The 6,164-nt window shown below is 35.9% G+C and overlaps 1 pseudogene; it reads left to right on the top strand.

The window, feature by feature from the left end:
* The first annotated feature begins 1,233 nt into the window (after positions 1–1,233).
* On the top strand, positions 1,234–2,642 carry LOC131541194 (aerolysin-like protein; annotated as a pseudogene).
* The last annotated feature ends 3,522 nt before the right edge of the window (positions 2,643–6,164 follow it).

The following is a 6,164-nucleotide window of genomic DNA, read 5'->3' as shown; positions in this document are numbered from 1 at the left end:
AATGAATAAATAAATAAAGAAATGAAGAAATGAATGAATGAATAAATAAATGAACGAATAAATAAACGAATGGATGAAAAAATAAATAAATGAATAAATAAATACATAAAGAAATGAATGAATAAATTAATATTTATACATTTATTTCTGCATTTCTGCATTTATTTAATTATTTAATTTTGAGTAATTTGGCCCTCCATACAAAATAACTTCAATTCAGCATCAGAAAAACAACATAAAAATAAATTAACAGCACATAAAACAGATTGGGGGAAAAAAATGTGTAGGCCTGTACACTTTCATTCAGCTGAGCATGGAGACCCTGGTGGAGTCTGGACCTGGACGGGCTGCTCATAGAGAGCCTGGTGCAGCCTCTGCCAGTGGAACATCATCTGGGATCGTCTCCAGAGTGTTTGAGTGCATATTTCCACTGTCCAGCGCTGGGACGTTCAGGTTTATCCTGCAGTACAGGGGTCTGGTCTGTTTTAAGGAAAGGACTAATTGTGTAGAGCTAAGACAAAGTAATTGGTGGAAGAAATATAAGTTACTTTAGTAAAGTACTTTCAGTAACTACTAATAGTGCATTGAGGAAAAACTGCATGCATTTAAAACCTTAATTAAAAGTATTATCTTTACTGTAACGTACTTAAGGTATGAAGAGTAAAAGTATATATTCTGCAGAAAAAAACTTTATGTATGATGGTCTTGCTTTAATATTACTGTTGCACTATACGGTGTATGTTGCATTTTACTTCTGAATTTGTTCAAGGTTGTTACATTTAAAATACTTCAAATAGGCTACAATTCAATGTACAACAGTGCATCGTATTGTAAAAGACGATGTTTTTGTAGTGTTGCTGTCCCGTGAGGGAAAAAACCCTCACTGATCTGTAGGCTATGTGAATACAAGGAATTTATTTCGTTACACTCCACCATTTTATTTTGCAAATGAAAGGATCAAAGTTTATTGACATAATAAAAATAGTTTCTGATTACACCTGTGTCCGATAACTAAGGCTGCTTCCGCTTTATATTTTGTATTTTTTCATGTCATTGCAATATTCAAGTAAGTCGAAACCCAATACTTACATGTAAATTGTAATTTGGTACGGGCTGCTTAAGAATAAACTGCTCATCAAATTATCCTGACTCGTTGAACCTGGATCTAATTAGTGAGATCCCCCAGGTCCCGCCTACCCACTTCAAGATCTATTTAAGCAGCAGCCCAGTCAAGCAATCTTCACTTTTCTTGCTTTTACCAGATGAGCTGATCTGGAGAAGAAATTCATCAGACTGTCATCCGTGTAAGTATATATACATATCAATTATTTTTTATTTATTTTTGTGTAGAAAACCGCTAAAAAACAAACTTACAGGATGTTAGGACAAGTATAAATGAAACTTTTGTGAGCAAATGAAAAAAGCTAATTCACATTTCTTTAAATCATAGAATATATGAATTAATAACCTTTTTTTGATTAAATTTTTTTTTACTGATTACTTATTGATGAATTCTCACACATGAGCCACTAATGGACACATTTGATTCAGATCTCTGATGTTAGTTATGATATTAAATCTGTGATCTCATTTTCAGATTTCTTCAAAGATGTCCTACCCAACAACTGTGGAAATCACTGGTGGTAGAGGAGGTTCTTCCTTTTCATTTACTGGTGAGAATAACGGTGCCAGCTTAGAGAAGATTGGCGTGTGGGTGGGTGAATGGCAGGTGAAGGCTGTCAAGGTTTGGCTTTCAGATGGCAGAAGTGAAACCTTTGGCAATCCAGATGGACCGTATCAAGAGTACGCATTCAAACTTAATGAGTGTTTCACCTCACTGTCCCTCTGGGGGAACGGAGCAGGAACACGTCTTGGAGCCATCAAATTCAAGACCAACCTGGATGGAGAATTTTTTGCAAAGATGACGAGCTGGGGCTTAAAAAGAGAATATCCCATTGATGTCAGCTCTGGATTTTGTCTGGGAGTTGAAGGAAGAGCTGCTTCAGATATTGACTGCATGGGATTTATGTTTCTCAGTGCCGTTCAATCAACCGTTCTCACAAATGTCAACTATCCCACAATAAAAGAACTGATACCACAAGTGACCGTAGAAGAGATCAAAGCCGTCACTTTCACAAACGACACCTCTGACAAACAACAGCAAAGTGTTGAAACTTCAAAGAAAGTGACCAAAAAGTCTTCATGGTCAGTGTGTAACCGCTTTACCGCAACATTTAGTATGGAAGTGAAGGCAGGGATTCCTGGGGTTATAGAAGCTTCTACAGGATTCAGTTTCAGCGTTGGACAAGAAGGCACTTACAGTCATGAGCAGACGGATGAGACCACCGAAACCCTGTCGACCACTGTTGATGTGCCACCTAATAAGGTGATGAATGTTAAAGTCACCATCGGAAGCGCCACGCTTGACCTGCCTTACACTGGCACGGTGAAGATCACTTGCGAACGGCGGTGTGTTGCAGCACGAAACCAAGGGCCAATACAAAGGCATCACTTACACTGCTATCAAAGTGAATACTGAAGAATCTGATCTGTAATGTTAAGATGCATTCTTCTTGGCTGGGCTTTTTCCCTTTAATGTTCAATCTGACATTGAATAAAAGTATTTGTGTACTGTTTCTGTATTTAATTGTGTTGCTTCATTGACAAATGTTTGATTTAACGAGGTTTTCTGAGACTTCAATATGTGAACCCTGACACGTTTTATTACGTTGCTTCAGATACATATTGCGGCGGTTCAGAATTCAAATATCCGGGGACTGTCGCTAAAGGTTAATGCGCTATCGTGTTGGAAATATGCCCTACACCAAATCCAGCCCTAAACCTACCCGATAGTGTTAACAAATGCAAAACTGATATAAAAACGTATTCGCTGATGCAACTGTGCCATTTGAACTTCCTTTTACGCAGATTTTAACTGCTTTGTCGAACCGTGATTACACGGGATTCCAATTGGTGCTTCTTATGAAGTCTGTCTCCATACTCCGTGAGCTACCGAACAAACTTGTCATGTATGAAAACCCATAGATATGAAGCTGGATGTGTGTGATGCTAACGTTCAAAAGCATCAGTTTTCAAATCTCCCAGCATATTAATATTGTTTTGAAGTCATATTCTTCAAGTAATTGTGCGAAAATTACGCTTTATTAATCGCAACTCTGTAAATTTGTGTGAAAGTGTTCATTTATTTTGGAAACTGCAGTGATATGTACTTATTGGTATGTATTTCATGTCACGCTAAAAAGTGCACCCAGGTACGTAAATGCCGTGAGACCAGGTAGCATAATTATTGACACCCCTTGGAAGATATGAACAAAGAAACCTGTGAAAATAAATCTGCTTTATTAATCCTTTTGATCTTTTATTAAAAAAAATTCACAACATTTTATAGAAATAAAACTATTCAAAATGGGGAAAAATGGGTCTCTTTATGAAATGTTTTTCCTAAATACATGTTGACCACAATTATCGACACCCCTAGAAAATGTGTAAAATATCTCTGAAGTATATTTCCATTCATATTTGCATTTTTGAGCACTCCATGGTGATTATCCAGCCATGGCTTCCTGTTTTACAGAAATATAAATATGAGGAAACACAAAGGCCAAATTCCCTTAATCATCCATCACAATGAGAAAAAATAAAAAATAAATATATATATATATATATAGTTCTGATTTGCAGCAAAAGATTGCTGTGCTTCACAAAATTGAAAGTGGCTGTAAGAAAAGAGCTAGAACAGTGAAAATTCCCATTTCCACCATCAGGGCAATAATTAAGAATTTCCAATCATCAGAAAATGCTACAAATCTGTCTGAAAGATGACGTGTGTCTATTTTGTCTTAAAGCAAGGTGAGGAGCAGAGTTTGAGTGACTAAAGACTCTCCAAGGACCACAGCTGGAGAATTGCAGAAAATAGTTGAGTCTCAGGGTCAGAAAGCCACAAAATTTTTTTTTTAAATAAATAAAAATTGTCAAACAGCACCTATATCACCACATGTTGTTTGGGCTACCTGGTGTTTGGGAGGGTTTCATGAAAAAAAGCAAGAAAAGAAAATGCTCTCATCCAAAAACAAACTCCAGCATATTCAGTTATCAGACACGACTGGAACTTCAAACAGGACTGTGTTTTATGGTCAGATGAAACTAAAACATTAATTTTTAGCAGCAAACACTCAAGATGGGTTTGGTGAACACAGGGATAAAAAGTACCCCATGTGTACAATGAAATATACTGCTGTATTTTTGATGTTGTGGCCTATATTTCTGCTGGAGGTCCTGGACATCTTGTTTAGACGCATGGCATCATGGATTCTATCAAATACCAACAGATAAAAAAAATCAATAAGTGACTGACTCTGTTAGAAATCTTATAATGGGCCATGTTTGCATCTTCCAAAAGGACAATGATCCAAACACAAACATCAAAAACAACACAAAGATGGGTCACTGAGCACAAAACCAAGCTTCTGCTGGCCATTCCAGTCCTCTGACCTGAACCCTGTAGAACATCAGTGAACTGAAGATGAGTGCATGAACATGGACCTCAGAATTGGAAAGATCTGGGGAGATTCTGTAAAGAAAAATGGTCTCTGATCTCTTGTCAGGTGTTCTCTAACCTCATCAGGCATTATAGGAGAAGATTCAGAGCTGTTATCTCTGCAAATGGAGGTTTCAAAAAGTATTAAATAAAAGGGTGTCTATAATTGTGGCCAACGTGTATTTGAGAAAAACATATGTTTCACAAACAGATTTTTCCCCCATTTTCAATTGTTTTACTTCAATGAAAGGTTCGATTTTTGTTAATTTTTTTTAATAAAAGATCAACAGCATTAACAATGCAGATTTATTTGCAGACTTCTTTGTTCGTATTTTCCAAGGGTGCCAATAATTTTGGCCACGACTGTAAGTGTACAAGAGTCATGATCCCAGTCTGTGTTCCCATGTTTTGTGTTTAAGGACTCTTGTTTTGTAATGTGCTCTGTTCCTTTTGTTTCTGTATTTGCTTCCTTTGTTCAAGTATTCTTAATGGGATATTAGAAATTTCCACAAGAATGCTATTCGTTGACAAATACACAAATACAGTTTTCCTTAACATAAGGTTTTTTTGTTTTGTTTGTTTTATGTTAAAACAACATGTAAATGTGAATTGTGCATAATAGGTGACCTTTAAAAGAAATAAAATCCAAGGTAAATGTGAAGTCCGACAACAAATATAATATATATAAAAAATATAAAAAATAAATTGTATGGAATGCCAATCCCTATGGAGGACCAAACCTGCAAAAACAATAAATAAATAAATATGCAAATAAATAAATGAATACATAAATTCACAAAATTATACATAAATAAATGTACAAATAAATACATAAATTAATTAATCAACATATTCCTGCATAAATAAATATATAAATAATTAAATGTGGCGATCAAGGAGATAAATAATTAAATAAATTAAACGAATGTTGGGGGAAATAATAAAAAAAAAACGCTAAAGGAAATGCTAAACTGAAAGTAGATTTTTTTTCTCCTTCAAATGTTTATTCATTTTTGAATGTAGTTCAGTATTTATTTTTCCTCAGCTCAACATGCTAATGAGGGGGTGTCTATCAAGCATCAGAGAAGGCGGTCTTTATGCCACCATTGGTTGATCGTTATAAAAGTTCTGCGTTCGATTGTTTGCCTGCGCAACGCCCGTTAAAGTGCAAATTGCAGGTTAAAATTTTTTCAAATGAATATATAACCTTGTATGAAAATATCATATGAACCGTTATTGCAGGGTTTGAAAATGTTTTACAAGGCGTGAGGGCACAAATTTAGAAGAAAAAGTTAGTTTCCTTGACAGTTCTCAAAAAGCGCTTTTTTTTCATCAACGCGTCATATTACGTCACGAGAGGGAGTCTTGTGCCGCGCGCTGCTGGTATTCAGTGCGAGCGTGCGCGAGTCAGTGTGTTTTCGGTAGTTATTTTCATTTCAATTTATCATCGTCATCCCACATAGCAAATCTTTTCTGGCCCAGCTCCGGGCCACACAATCACTTTTCTATGGAAGCCCGTTTCCGCCACTGAATAAAAAATAATTGGTAATAAGGTAATTGCGACTTTTTATTTCACAATTCTGACTTTTTTTCTCGCAATTCTGAG

This window comes from Onychostoma macrolepis, chromosome 05 (assembly GCF_012432095.1).
Source record: "Onychostoma macrolepis isolate SWU-2019 chromosome 05, ASM1243209v1, whole genome shotgun sequence".
Lineage (NCBI taxonomy): Eukaryota > Metazoa > Chordata > Actinopteri > Cypriniformes > Cyprinidae > Onychostoma > Onychostoma macrolepis.
This window is presented reverse-complemented; position numbering and strand designations above follow the sequence as displayed.